The sequence below is a fragment of the Phocoena phocoena genome, chromosome 1, assembly GCF_963924675.1.
Source record: "Phocoena phocoena chromosome 1, mPhoPho1.1, whole genome shotgun sequence".
Lineage (NCBI taxonomy): Eukaryota > Metazoa > Chordata > Mammalia > Artiodactyla > Phocoenidae > Phocoena > Phocoena phocoena.
This window is the reverse complement of record NC_089219.1, coordinates 149,847,439-149,861,518: the sequence shown is the minus strand read 5'-3', so window position 1 is coordinate 149,861,518 and position 14,080 is coordinate 149,847,439. Positions and strand designations below refer to the sequence as shown.

General features: G+C 53.1%; 1 protein-coding gene across 1 annotated transcript in view; it reads left to right on the top strand.

The window, feature by feature from the left end:
- LOC136118046 (membrane cofactor protein-like) overlaps positions 1-14,080 on the top strand; it is a 131,353-nt gene that overhangs the window by 68,453 nt on the left and 48,820 nt on the right. The gene's annotated exons all lie outside the window — the stretch shown is intronic.

Sequence of the window (14,080 nt, the reverse complement as noted above, 5' to 3'; positions counted from 1 at the left end):
CAGGAGAAATCGGTCAGCCTGTGTAAGAGATGGGTCCAGTGGTGCTCGGTGGGGTCCGGCACCTTGACAGTGCAGGTGGCAAGTCTGATTTCAGCTGCTCGGCAACTGCAGCTGAATGTTTCACGGCATCTAGGAGCAGGTGGACAGTGCTGATGTGATGAGATAGTCCTTCTGGTCCACACCCCTCCCCTTGCCTATTGCAATCAAGTACCCAACCCGGCATTGCCCTAGCGTGTGCTCAAAGGCCTTACCAACAGGCTACTGCTAGGGGTTACCGCTCCCTGTCAACAGAAAGACAATCACAACCTCTGGCTCTGCTCAAGCCTCTGAGTTTCTATTGAACACGACCCCATCCCTGCACTGTCCCCTTCCACAACCCAACACACTCAAGAGTGTACTTTGATTCTCAAGTTCTTCCTTTTCTTGAACCGGCTCAGGTGGCAGAAGGAGGGAAGCTGATCCCACGAGCAGCAGCTCCTCTGCGGTTGGCCTTTTGCTGTGGTGCAATTCTTACTCCTAAAACACTGATTTCAAATGGTGCTAGATACAAAGATGGAAAAATCTAAGCCACCATGTGAAACCAGCTTCCAGAAGAAGAGGATCTCACTGAAGAAAGAAGGGAGATGCGATCGGAAGACCCAGCCTCTGCCCCGAGCAGAGGTGTCTTCTTGCAGTTCCACTTGTGACGGGACATGATATATGGATCCATTAGAAAGGCACAGAGAAGAGTTACAAAGTGATGCTCAAAGAACATGAAAGTCAGAGCTGATAATTTACACAGACAATCGCAATACAAAACTCATGAATTCTAAGTTACTTAATTCCATAACCAGTCCCTACATATTATTATATATATGACGAAATAAAATAGCCAAAGCTGTTACTAAACTGGGTTAATATGTACATTAGTATTGCCCTGCTTTGTAAACTATTTCACAGTGTGCAAAGCATTTTCCCATATTTTCTCACGTCATCAGGAAACAAGCACCCTTTCTGCCTGTGAGGCTCTAGACACTACACAAAGGTGGGTTTCACCTGAGCCAGGGCAACTCTTCCATGTGTCCTAGTCACGTAGATCACGGGCTCCGCCTTCCCAGCCATACATGAGCAGTCAGGACATTCAAATATGACCCCGTTAATTGCCAATCTTATTTATTCTCTACTGTGACACAAAAAGATTAGTGTCTTATAATTGTACTAAGTAGATAATCCTCTAATAAAAGAATGGAGTTTTGTTTTGTGTTGTTTTCAAATTCTGCCCGAAAATTAGGTTTGCAAATGGTGTTCAAATTAGATTTCCCATCTCCTACTTGCACCATCTTTTTTGGTTGTTTGAAGCTAAGAAAATATGTCTGTATTTCCTCTGATACCATAACCAGGAGAAAGAAGAATCTGCATCTCTCCGGTTCCCTACCAATTCTTCAGGACTCTAGATAAACCCTTCTACTTTTTATGCCTCCTGGACATAACATCATGTGCTGCTCTAGGGAAGAGAAGGAAATAAAATTTGAACACCAAGCTGTGCTCTTGAATTCTCACAACAGTCTTGCGGAGTAGGTAGTATTCCCTTTTTGGCAGGAGAAGAAACTGATCCTCAGTGTGGTTCAAAAACTTGTCCACAGTCCCATGACTAGTGAATGGTGTCGATTCCAGGTCTGACTCCAAAGTCTGTGCTCCTACTCTTCTGCCCACTGCCTCCTGTTCTGTAGCTGGACTACCGTCTCATTCTGTTCTTGAACTTAATTATGAGGAAGATTGAGGGTGAGGGTAGTCCTAGGCAATATTTCTGCATAGATGGGGGTGGGTATTACTGACTGTACAACACATTAAACTTGGGTGGAGATGAGAGCACGCCTGGTTCTGCAAGGAGCCGGTGCTTCGATACTTGCTTTGTTCTCCAGCACCCTGGTGCCTCTGTGGTCTCCACTGCACGGCTGTGGGAGGGGAAGACGCTGGGGATGAACTGCCCCGCAGTACCTGCGCTGGACGCCTGAGCGATCCTGACAGCAGGCAGCAGTAGGCTCTGCAGCCCGTGGGGCTCTGCGTGGCCTCGGCCACAGGTGGGAGAGCCAGGGCTGGGGATCAGTACTGCCTGCCAGGGCTCTAAGTAAGGACACCTGCAGTCAACAGCGGAGGAGAGGCCGGTGTGCGGGGGGCAGGGGGGTGAATCTAAGGCTTTAAGGTCACGACTGAGCGTTAATGATAGTCATTCCCGTAGAATACGAACCCTATAAAACGTGGGGTTTGGAGACCTACACTCGCTAATTCTCAGCTTTGCTGCTCTGTACTTCAGCCAAACTCGTCTTCCTTTGTAACTTCCAACTGCCACTCTCCACAAACCCGTTCCTAAGGTGTCGTCACAGGAGTCCTTCGGTGAGATCCAGACTGCCTCTTTCTCCATCAGAAGGCCTCTGCACAGGCTACTCCTTCTTTCTGGAACAATCTGCACCTACTCTCTCGTAACTACCAACCGTCAGTCACTGCCCTCCCCGCCAAGTAAGTCCTCCTTCAGGTCTCAGCTGGGCCACCCCGTCCGCAGGAAAGCTCCCCAGTCTAGCCTGGCTTTGGGTTAAGCTCCCCTCTCACACCATCATGCTCCTGGTCCTTCAGAACACACTCAGGTCATCTAGTCGTGAGGGTGATTAATCCATGTCTCTCCTGCTACCCAGGAAGCGTCAGCTCTGAGTGCAGAGGAGGGGATGCACATAGCAGAGGAGCGACTGTCACCGAGGGAACTAAGGGACACGAACCTGAGTTTGGGCTCCAGCTCTCGAGTTCTAAAATACTCTCGGTTCTCTGGAAGAAGAGACAAGAAATCATTAGCAATGCATTGCTGTAAACACTCTAAGAGTAGAGGGGGTAAAAGTCATCTTAGTATCCAAACCTTTCACCCTTCCAAGCCCACCAGATAAAAGGGTCTGCTGAGGTCTCAGACCTCCCAACAGAACCAGGCTTCTCTCTTGAAGTCGGCCGAGCAATGAATGACTCACTTACCTGAAACCAGATGCTGATTTTGTCCCCTAGTTGCAAGTAGCCAGGTGATTTCATGCGGCTGGAAGCAGCTTGCTCTCCCTGGCACCCAACCCGAGGGCCTCCTTGATCTGGAAGAAGGCAGCCTGGTAAAACCCCAGCCTGCTAAGGGCTGTGTCATCAAAGGCGGGACGCTGGATCCTCCCACCTCAGCCTAGCGGCCCCACGCAAGCTGACCAGTGGAGAAGGGCTTAGAGGGCTGTCGGGAAGGAGAATCAGCCCCTGAGGAGTGGGAATGTCAGCCCTGGGAGGTGCCACAGCACAGGAAGAGGGTTTGGGGGCCACAATGCCGCACCAGTCCAGTCTGTGCCCACATTCTAGCTGGCGGTTTTTCCACCCCCTCGTGCCTACGAACCTCCTCTGCCTGGGCAGGGACCCGAGGGTGCAGGAAAGGTCACCATACAGTGAATCAGAACACAGTGGCTTTAATTCCTGCTCGGCCAGGCTCTGAGAACTGGGGCCTGCACTTTCCTGGAATAGGCCTCGGAATGTTCATCCGAAAACAGAGGGGCTGGTGCAGACTGGTCACTGCCCATTCAAATGTATGGAGGGGTCAGGCAGGAAACTTAAGACAGAGAAGCAGAGACAGTGTTCAGCAGAAGTGTGGGGACCCGGAGGGGCCGTGTTTAGTCTAAAGGCATGCAGAATCCGATACAGCTGAAAAAAAAAAAAAAAAAGAAACAGAAACTCTGCACAGGCCAAACAGACACATCTGAGTGTGAAATACAATTCATGGGGGCCGTTGCTTAAAGAATAGCCTGGAGATTGCAAAGAGAGCTTCTACTGCATTCTATAAATGATGCTGTGTCATTTAAAGTGCCAAAAATCCTATGCCCAGCACAGTGCCCAAAAAATAATATGGGAGGAAAACAGGAAGGAGAGGAATCCTTGTTTATGAAATCCGTAAGCAAACCCACGGAACAAACAGATATTTGCCTCCAGGAACCAAATGCTGCTGGCTTGTTCCGCGCTACCACAGCGTGTTCAAATCCAGAACGCTTGGGAAGGTTCCTGCGAGGCAGCAGCTTCTCCCTCCCTCCCAACCCAGCTGGGTGCTGAGTCACAGCTACTTACATGACTGACGCAAGTTCCAGCCAGAGTGGGGGAGGAGCGCCGGAAGTGGAGCCCAGATCATCCATCTTCCTGCCGCTGGGAATGCTGGTTTCAGGGCTCCTGGGAGTGAGGAAGAGTCATGTTGGTGAGAGAGGGGCCTAGAAAAGGCCCTTTTGAAAAAGGGGAACAGTCTGCCCTTGAGTTAGTCCCAGACCATTGTACGTCTGAACAGAGAGGCCCAGCCCAGCTTCCTGTCACTCTCGGCTCTAGCCCTGGCCCAGTGTCCTGGACATTTTGTCTTAAGCTGTCAGGGTGGGACCTGTTGCCAACTAGCTGTGGTTAATGAATCAGAGAAAAGGGTGATAAAATGAAAGGTATATATACAGGGGGCCGCGGAGGAGGGGAATGTGGAACTGGCTCTCTCTCTCTTCCTCTCTCTCTCTCTGGCAGCTTGGCTTCCATGAGGACTCAGCATCCAGGAACCACCACACTTCACAGGCCCTAGATCCCAAGGTGGGATGACATACTCCAGACCCACTAAACCCCCCAAGATGACCCCTGAGGTAAAAAAAAATCACCACGTTCTCAGCTTGTGTGGGCCCAGCAACAGCAGCTCTGGTCTCTCTTGGGGCAGGGGTATGGAGGCCTATGTTCCTAGGCCTCTGTCCCTTCCTCAACACCACTTGGGTCTGGAAATCTCCCAACCTCCCAGACTCAGGACAGGGCATGGAGGCCCTAATCGGGATGACTGGCTGGCCGGGAGGATGCACATGGCTATCCTGCCCTGGGGATGCCATGGGGCCTGGGGGATAGCAAGAGACAGTGGGCAGTGAAGGGGAGGAGGAGGGGTGGAGTGAAGATGGGATCAAGGACGCCTCCCTGTTTCCCAGAGAGTGACTTAGGCTGGGCAGAGGATGGGCACAGCCCTGAACTGCTTTCAGGGAAGCTGGTGCTTTCCACAAGAGGAAACGTAAGTGTGCCTTTGGTCTACTACACACACGCAATGCCCACCACAGTTCACAGGTCCAAGCCAACGCAGATCTGAAGAAAAACCACCAACACTGCTCCCTTGTCATTCCCAAATCATCTACTTGACCCAGTGAAGATGGACTCAGAAGTGAAACTTCAGGCTTAGGTGAAATCTAACTCTGGAGGTTGGGGGAGAGACACCCAGAGCCCAGCTTCCCCACCTCCCAAGGAGGAGCTGGGTCACCCCCTCCTGCAGCCGCCAGGAGTGACTAGCGGGCACAGTATGCCGCCAGGAGCCCCATTCAGAGGACCGCGTGCCCGCCCGCCGGGTGACGCACGTTTCTGGCCCCAGGAACCTTTCCAGAGGCGTGCCCAGCCTCTGCAGTACTGCCCCCACTCCTCCTGGAAGGAGAGCAGAGCACCTCCCCAAGTCAGACATCCTCCCAGGAGCACAGCCCCGGCAGGCACCAGGAAGCCCGGGGCGCACCCACTAACCTCCGAGTGGCGGTTCTACCCAGTACCTGGGCACACACCTGGCAGAGCACATGGACCGGGTCATGCCCATGACCTGGTTCCACTTCCCTAGGTGGGGGGTGGGAGGCTGGGCAGACAGAGGGTAGGTCTGGAGTCCAAAGCCAGCTTGGAGCACCTTTCTCTCCTGCTTCCCCTGCAGCTGGCCAGGCTGGTGGCTGTACCTTCACGGCTATGCCAGCCTCATTCTGTTATCAGGACCTCTGTCTGCCAGTCTCAGGACCTGGAACAGTGAGTAGTGGGAGGAGGCAGGAAGAGGAGGGAGGGGAGGGAGGGAGGAGGAGGGGAGGAGGAGGGAGGAGGAGGGGGGGAGGAGGGAGGAGGGGGGGAGGAGGGAGGAGGGGGGGAGGAGGGAGGGAGGAGGAGAGGGAGGAGGGAGGGAGGAGGGGGGAGAAGGGAGGGAGGAGGAGGAGGGGGAGGAGGGAGAGAGGAGGGAGAGGAGGGAGCGAGGGGGAGGAAGGAGGAGGAGGAGGGGGAGGAGGGAGGGAAGAAGAGGAGGGGGAGGAGGGGGTAGTTTCACAGTCTAGTGCATTCCCATCAGATCGGAGAGGGGAACACGTACAACTTCCCCTTTTCAAGAGCTCCGCTGCCCCCACTTTTGTTTCGGTTCCTTCTCCTCTGGACTGGGGATGGCACGGCTGGTGGGCTGGGCAGGGGCGGGCACCCAGGTGCCCAGCCAACTGGGCTCTTGCCTGGCTCCATCTCGGGCCTGGCAGGCTCCCTCGCCCATTACCCGGCATGCCCTTCTCCTTGTCAGGGAGGCCGCGCCCTCTTGTTTTCAAAGTTTTATAACAGTATTGTTTGTTGTCCAGCAGATTAAATTCTTTTGGAGGCGGGCTGGCGGGGGCGGGGGGGGGGGGGGCGGGGAGGTTAGGGAGAGGAAGGGAAAAGAGAGAGGGAGAGAAAACACAAATAACTGCTATTAGGGCCAAAAGATTAAATGAGTTCCTTTCTGAACACAGACTTCACCTGTCTTGGAGAGAGGCCAGTGGCCAGGAGCCCACGTTCCCTTCCTCTCTGTCCCTGTCGCTCTCTTCTCTCTCTGCCCCCTCCTCACCTAGCAAGGTGACATGTGGTCTCAGACTTTCCAGGCCACTACTCAGGGTTCAAGCTGAAAAGAAGAAACAGCTAATAGGGCTGGGGGGTGGGGGATTCATGCCTGAGCAACTCCCACCCCAGATAGGAAGCACGACATGGGTCCGAGCTGGTCCTGGCAAGGAGACCCTGGATTCCCATCTCCTCAGGGCTTTGGATGACCTTCTCCAGGACCAGATGGGGAGCTGCCCCATTTCAGAAACGGTTCATCTCTGCAGTGAGCCTGTGCCGCGTTCACATGTGAAATAAAAGTAATACATTCTATGATGTCAGGGACACCGGAAGAACTGGACCCCAAGGAAGCGGTAACACTAACGCGTGGACAAATATTCCCGTATACCTAAGGAGTGAGTGAGGATGAGAAACAGAAAAGAAGGGAGATAAAAAGCTGATATAAAATAAGCATGATCTTATAAAGAGGGGGAACCAGTGAAAGGTTCCTAACCTGGCAGGCCTTTCGATGCTAAATCTGCAGGCACTAACAATACAAAAGGATACGTGATTCTCCGTATTCAATACAACCCTCATTTAGACATTAACTGGTTGACTCTGGACTCTGGTCACCTCGAAGTAGTATGCTCACTTCAACACACACCCATGCCTTTAGAACAGCAGGCAATGCTGGTGGTCCCAGAGCTGTGGACCTGCCCTGAAATATTCCTCTTCCATCTCCTGCCTTTCTCCACCAACTATGCATGGCCCTGCCTCACGCACCCCTCTCTCTCTTTCACACACACACACACACACGTGTACACACACACACACACACACGCGCGTGCTTCTTCACGTCTCTGATGCCTATCAAAGATCCCTAGGGCTAGGAGGAACTGGGTGGGGGGGGGGGCAGGGGGAGTGATACAAATCAGGATTAGAGCAGCTCAGGGCTCTTTCCTGCCAGGGATAAGGGGCAACGTGCCTTTCTCCCTTTTTTTATTTTCCAATATTATCAGTCCTATACGGTCAGTGGCAGGAGTTCTCTCTGCAAGGAGAAACAATGCTCATGTGTCCATCCCCCCCCCAACCCCCCGACCCCACCCCAGGCTCAGGCGTGCCTCAGAGGCAGAAAGGAAAGATGAAGCCTGCGCCGGATCCTGACACCCACACTCATGCTGTTCTGGGGTGGCCTCAGAGTTCACAGACTCAGGCCCAAAGGCCCCTGTCCAGGACCTCCAGTCTCCCCCTCTCAGATAAAGAAGCCTCATCTTTCCTTGGGAACCCTCAGCAAAGGGGATGCCACAGTCCTTCCCAAAGTCTAGCCTAAGCCACCCTCCCTGCTACAGGTTCAGCCATCCTCTTTCCCAACCTCCAGGCAAACAGGGTCTGGCATGACAAATCTTCATAGGTAAAGTTACTGAAGCCTGCATCCACCGAAACAATCCCCCGGTAGCTTCCCCGTCACGGGGTCTCTCTACAAGCCGAGGCTGCCTTCAGGGGATACAAACGGACAAACGTCCAATCCCAATCCTTCTTCAGGGAACACCCCGGGATAAAGCCTAAGCCACCGTGGCTAAATGTGTTGTAAATTAACACTTCTTTCCCCTTCAAAGAGGTTGTGGCCTATTTGAATGAAGATCACACAGAGGGGTCTCATGGCCAAGAAGATGCGCAGCTCTCACTCTGCCTCAGCACCCTTCTAAAGGGTGAGGGCTGTGCTCAATGTTCAGAAAACACTGACACCAAGAATTCTCTGACCACCTTCTCCGTGGGAAAGGGCTACTTCTTCAAGTCAATAGTGATTCAAACAATCCGAGCTGAAGCCAGCGTTTCCGGTGTCTTACTTCACCTTTGTACCTCAGCCAATTCTTCCAGCAGGTGCTGTGCGCTAAAAGTAGCTAACGAACAGGTAACGCACGTGCATACTGGGCAGAGCTCCGTGTGTACCTTATAAATCCGATGGGAAAATCTCAAAGACCCCACAGTGAGGCCTCATTTCTAAGAGAGCTACTTAGCTGAAGCATGACCCCAGGCACACACAGGAGATGTCATTACAGACATGTCAGAACTGTCTGAAGCACTGCATATTCCAGAAGCTTCCAAATGTAAGAAGCCTCACCAGAAACACATGACGCATGGCTGGCTTCCCAGCCAAGGAGTGCAAGCCAGTCTTCACAAGAGCTCCAAGAAGCTGAAAGAATGGAGAACGGGAGAACCCAGATATTCTGAGGTTTCCTGCCCCTTCAATATATAGAGAAGCGACCCCAAACCTAGAGAGATCAAGTCAACTGCCCAAGACCCACCCCGATCCCTGCCCTGCTCCATGGGTCCCACAACTAGAACCCGAGGAAATGACAACCGGAGTCAGGGGCCTGGGTGGGTGTCCCAAATTAAGCAGATACAAGCAGTTAGACCCTGGCAGGATTCTCTCTGGTTCAGTGTCATCAACTACAGGGCTAATACCACCCACTTGCCCTCACAGGGCTGTGTGAGGCCAAAAGAGCTCGCAAACGTGAAAAGAACCGTGAAACATCACACGGCACATGTGAGACAACGGTTACTAGTCAATTCCTCTCCTGCCTGCATCCTAGCCCAAATCCCTCTTCACACCACCACTCTCCTGGGAGCTGGGGAGGCTGGGCTCAGAGTTACGAATCCCAGGTAAGTGTCCTGCAGAATGGCAAGCAGACAGCATCTTGGAGAAATGCAGTTATTTTTAATGCTCTGCATTCTGTCTGGCGGGTTGCACAATGTGTGCCTCCGCCTCAGGGCTCCTACCCACGCAGCCCAGGAAACATGGTGGACGTCAGGGACTGAGGCTGCCATGGAGAAGAGAAGTGAGGCCAGGACCTGGCCACTCCTGGCCACAGCCTGGCTTTGCACAAAAGCCCGGAAGGGCCTGGGACCCTGGGTTTTGCTGTATGTGTTTCATTTTTGCTGTCTTTTAAAGAATGACTCAAGACTAAAGAGTCAAAATGGAACTGGTAGCTCTGAGATATTTCTGTTTTTGTTTTCTTTTCTCTTGTCTTTTTATCGTTTTTTTTTTTTTTTAAATAGAAGGGCTTAAACAACCACATGAGAAAAGAAGGCTAAATATAAAGGGAAACTTCCTGACAGCGAAGGGGCACAGACCCTGAGGATAAGTCTCAGGGAATGCACAGGACACAAGGGCCCTGCAGTCCTATTTTCTCTCCAGGATTTAGGGCCAGAAAGCATGGCACATCTTTCCTGGGGCACGGCATGTCAAGTCACCCCCTGCAGCACAGCAAGCCCCCAGCAGCTCCCACACGGCCCATCTCGACAAGCCTCTTGGTGGGAGCCAGAGTCCACGTCCTTGGTCACCTGGAGGGTCCTCATCAGCCACCTTCGTGCAGTCTTCACCCTTCGCACTTGCTTTTGAAGGTCTTTCAAAAACTGTCTCCACCCACCCGCCCTAATTCATGCCGACAGTGTCCCTTCAGAAAACACGATTACAGCTGCTCTCAGACGGGTCTTCAAGGTCCCACCCCTCTCTTGTGATACAGATCCTGAGTTTCGGGCTAAGAAATACCTCCATGAACATCCAGGGAGCCCCCATATGGGAGTTGGCAGGAACCTCCAAAAAGATTCTGATTCAACCCTCTCATTTTACAGATAATGAAACCGAGGCCCAAAGAGGTGAAGGGGGTGAGTGAGTTTTTACCAAGGGAGCCAGAACCCAGGCCTGGTGACTCATCTACAGGCTCCCTGGGCCCCCACAACCACACGCCACCAAGACCCACGCGGCCCCCTGGCAGCAGGTGGCAGTCTCCACGGTCAGGGTGGGCCAGGCGGCAAGGACCATGGCACCGAAGAGGGAGAATCTCGTGGCCCGACTCACCCTGGGCCCAGCAGCCACTGCACTCCTACTGTGTAAACAAGTCCTGAGCCCAGAGGTTGCACACAGGAAATGTCCCCTACCCCGTCCCCAGCCACCGACCTCTCAAGACGCAGAGCTCGTCCAAGCATCTGATACAAGGGGACTCCCCCCCCTCAGCCTCTGCCTGTCCCTTCCCTACTGCAAAATCTCGCAACCGTGTGTTCTGGCAGGAGAGGCTCAGCTGAAGTCTGCCTCCTGCAGACACGTGTTTTACCAGTGACTCGGCAGAGACTGAACCCGAGTGGCCCCCAGTGCTGCGTGGACCAGAGGTGGCCACGGTGACCAGGCTGAGGTGGAGATGCCAGCTGGCGCCTGGTGACGGTGGGAGACGGAAGGTCAGGAGCAGCCACGGCTAATGGAGAAAATCCTAGTCTGCTGGTGACCAAACTACAGGCTACGGCCACCTTGATTCCTGACTCACTCCAAGTTCCTGTGAGCTCTGTGGACCTTGGATGGATTTTCCCAGCTGTTAGGAAAAGAGAGGGGTTAGTCTGTGTATCAGTTCTCTTTAGAGGCTCAATCAATATGGCTTCCCCAGGTGGCCGAGGTCCTTCTGTCTCTCAAATTCCCTCGACCAACATCTGGATGCCTCTTCTTATGTAGGAGTGTCCTTCTTTTCCATATATGTCTACTTTATTTTTAAATTCTATTTATTATTATTAATGATCTCTCCCCACGTTAGAATATACACTCCGTAAGAGCATAAACTTGGTTTTGTTGAATTCTGCATCCCTAGCACCTAGCACAGTGCCTGGCATATATACAGCAGAGGCTGAAGACACATTTGTAGAAGGAATATTATTTGCCTGCCTATCCACGGATACTAAAGGGTATCTGCCCCTGCCCTGCCTCCCTCAAAAGGGATGTAATGCAGCCCTCCCTGTGACAGCAGAGTCCCCTGGGTATCTGGCCTTTCACTCTGGGTTACATCATTTGCCTATCCTCTGAAGGTCTTAGCTCCTTCCAAAAATGTCTGGCTTCAGCCTAAGAGGATGAAGAAAAAGTACAGGCTTCGGACTCAGAAGTGCCCGAGTTTAAATCTCAGTAGTGCCACCTACCAAGTGTGTGACCTTGGTTAAGTCACTGAACAATCACAGTTCTTTAACCATAAAAGGGAAGTAACACCTACTGCATATGGTTGTTCTGAGCATGAAATTAAATAAGCAAAAGGGGGCCCTGACAAAGGTCAGTTTCCCTTTCCTTGGCCTGCATGCTGAGACCAAGAACTCTGATGCCTGTCTCTGGGCTCCATGCACACACGTGTTCACTCAGGCCACAGCAGGCAGCCCTGGCTGAATGCTGGACACCTCCTCCAACCCCCTCCTGGCCTTGATCCTGTGGTCAGACACTGTACAACCATCTCCCCGCATGGCTCTCTCCATCCTTGTCCCCCTGCTACTCCCCTGCCCAGGCTCCACACTATTGCATCAGGCTCCGCAAAGGCCCGGGGCCTGGAGGCGTTCTCTGGCCTTATCAGCCCACGAGCAGCTCCTGCGGAAGGAGCTACCAAGGAACCAAACCCAGTCTCTGCTTTCCTCACAGACACTCCAAGTCCCAGAAAAGCAACGCAAGATGAGGGCCTCCCACAGACAGCCGGCTAGTGGAAAAGGCACTCTCTCTCGCATATTTCAGAGGGAGGCAACATGCCCAAAAAAGTGACCAGCATGAGATACAGATGCTCTCTAAAGCTGCAGCTGCAGCCTCCGGGGCACTCGTGCCAGGGGATAGAGCTAAGATATGCATTAAACAATTCACAGCCCTGACCAGACCAGGATTCAATGGAATAGAAAGGTGCTGACCAATCGGGTCCCCTGGCAGGGCCCCTCCCCCACGCCTCCTGGCCAAGCCACACCACCACGGCTCCAGTGCCACCAGCTCTGTTAACCGCTGCCGGACCCCAGCTGGAAAGGCCCCACGCTGCCTCCTGGCTCCCAGACTGCAGGGGTTCAAAGGTCGAAAAGAAGTGCCAGCCACGCCTGGCCTCCCTCTCAGCGGATGCCAGCTATTCTGCTAGCCTGGCTTCTGCCACATACCGTTCCAGGTCTAGAGAAGCCAGGCTGGTGAACAGGAAGGTAAGAACTAGGTGAGGGACAAAAGTAGGAAAATCAGCCGGCGAGCACCAACCCCAATTCTGGGAACACCAGAGGCCACAGAGGCTACTACATCTCAAGGAGCAAAACCAACTTCCCCACCCTGGTGACATCAACCTAGCCGAGGGCAGGGCTGTGAATGGAGGCAGCGGTCACCCGGAGCCAGGCCCGGGGACGCACTGCACACAGGACAGCGAAGGCTCCCGAGCATGGCCAGCAGCTCCATCTGGCTCCAGCCTGACAGCCAGTGCTGGCCAGACTCTAGCTGACACATCTTGAGCGACTTGGCCAGCTCCTCTTCATCTCCCCAGCTGCACCAAGGCTGATCTGCCTGCTTTATTCATGTTCCAGGTCCAACACCCCTAGCCATCCCTCCCTTCGTTACTGCTGGAGGGGCTGAGACTTGTCAAATTCCTTGAAGGAAGAGACATCGGACTCTTCCAAACGGCCCTGGATTCCTCATTCAGCGAGGATCTCAGGCTGCTCACAGCCAACTCAGAGGCTCATCTCAGATGGGAAGAGGAGAAGATGAAACACTGGGAGGCAGGGTACATCAGACTTCCCTGGGTAGGGGTGGGCGGGGGGAGTGGGGAGGAAACAACAGCCACGTCCACGAGGCAACGGCAGAGAGCTGGCATCCCACAGGTGCCCCCTGACATTAGCCGAGAGCGTCATAAAATTACCCAGCACCACCCCTTTTATCTTTAGACCCCAGACAATCTGCTGTCAGCTCATTCCAACCAGGCCTATTGGCCCAGAATGTGGCAGGAATCTACTTGATAGGAGAAAGATTTCCTGGTAATGTGGCAAGTGCCTCCGGTCTGCCTTCTGAACCATCTCTGTAATGTGACGGACCTCCCCAGTTCTGCAGGCCCTCACCGTTTTTAATCACGATCGCTATTACTGTGACCGGCAACAGGTGACGCAGAGAAAAAAACATTTCTACGTCAAACTGCCTGGAGATCTTTGCAATGGTTTACTGAGCCAGGATTTTTTTTTTTTAAGTAAAGGTAATGAGGGCCTAGAGGAAAGAAGTTATTCATTCAAGAAAACAAAACAAAAAAACAAACAAAAAAAAGAAAAACCCAAAGTAGGCGGAAAGAGCCCCAAAGTCCACTGCCCAGCCCACAGTCTATAAGCTCCAGACCACTAAGCGAGGCTAAAGGTGTCCAGACGACACAGGAAGAGAAGGCCCAGTCCCCAGGCAGGCTCGCAGCCCCTCTGAGGGATCAGCATTCAGAATCTCGTGCTATTCGTAGGGGGTCAGGGAGAGCGGCTGGTCAGTTACTGCGGGAGGCCCAACTGTTTTGCCAACGACCACATCCCGCCATCTCCCACATGGCCAGTGCCTGATCGCTGAGGCTGGCCGCCCTGCCCCCGAGCCTTTGCTGGTTACTAACCCCATTCACAGAAAAGCCAGGAAGAGGAGAACGGAAAGAAGGGAGCAATTGTCTGGGAGATTCTGAATGGAGAAGTTTGA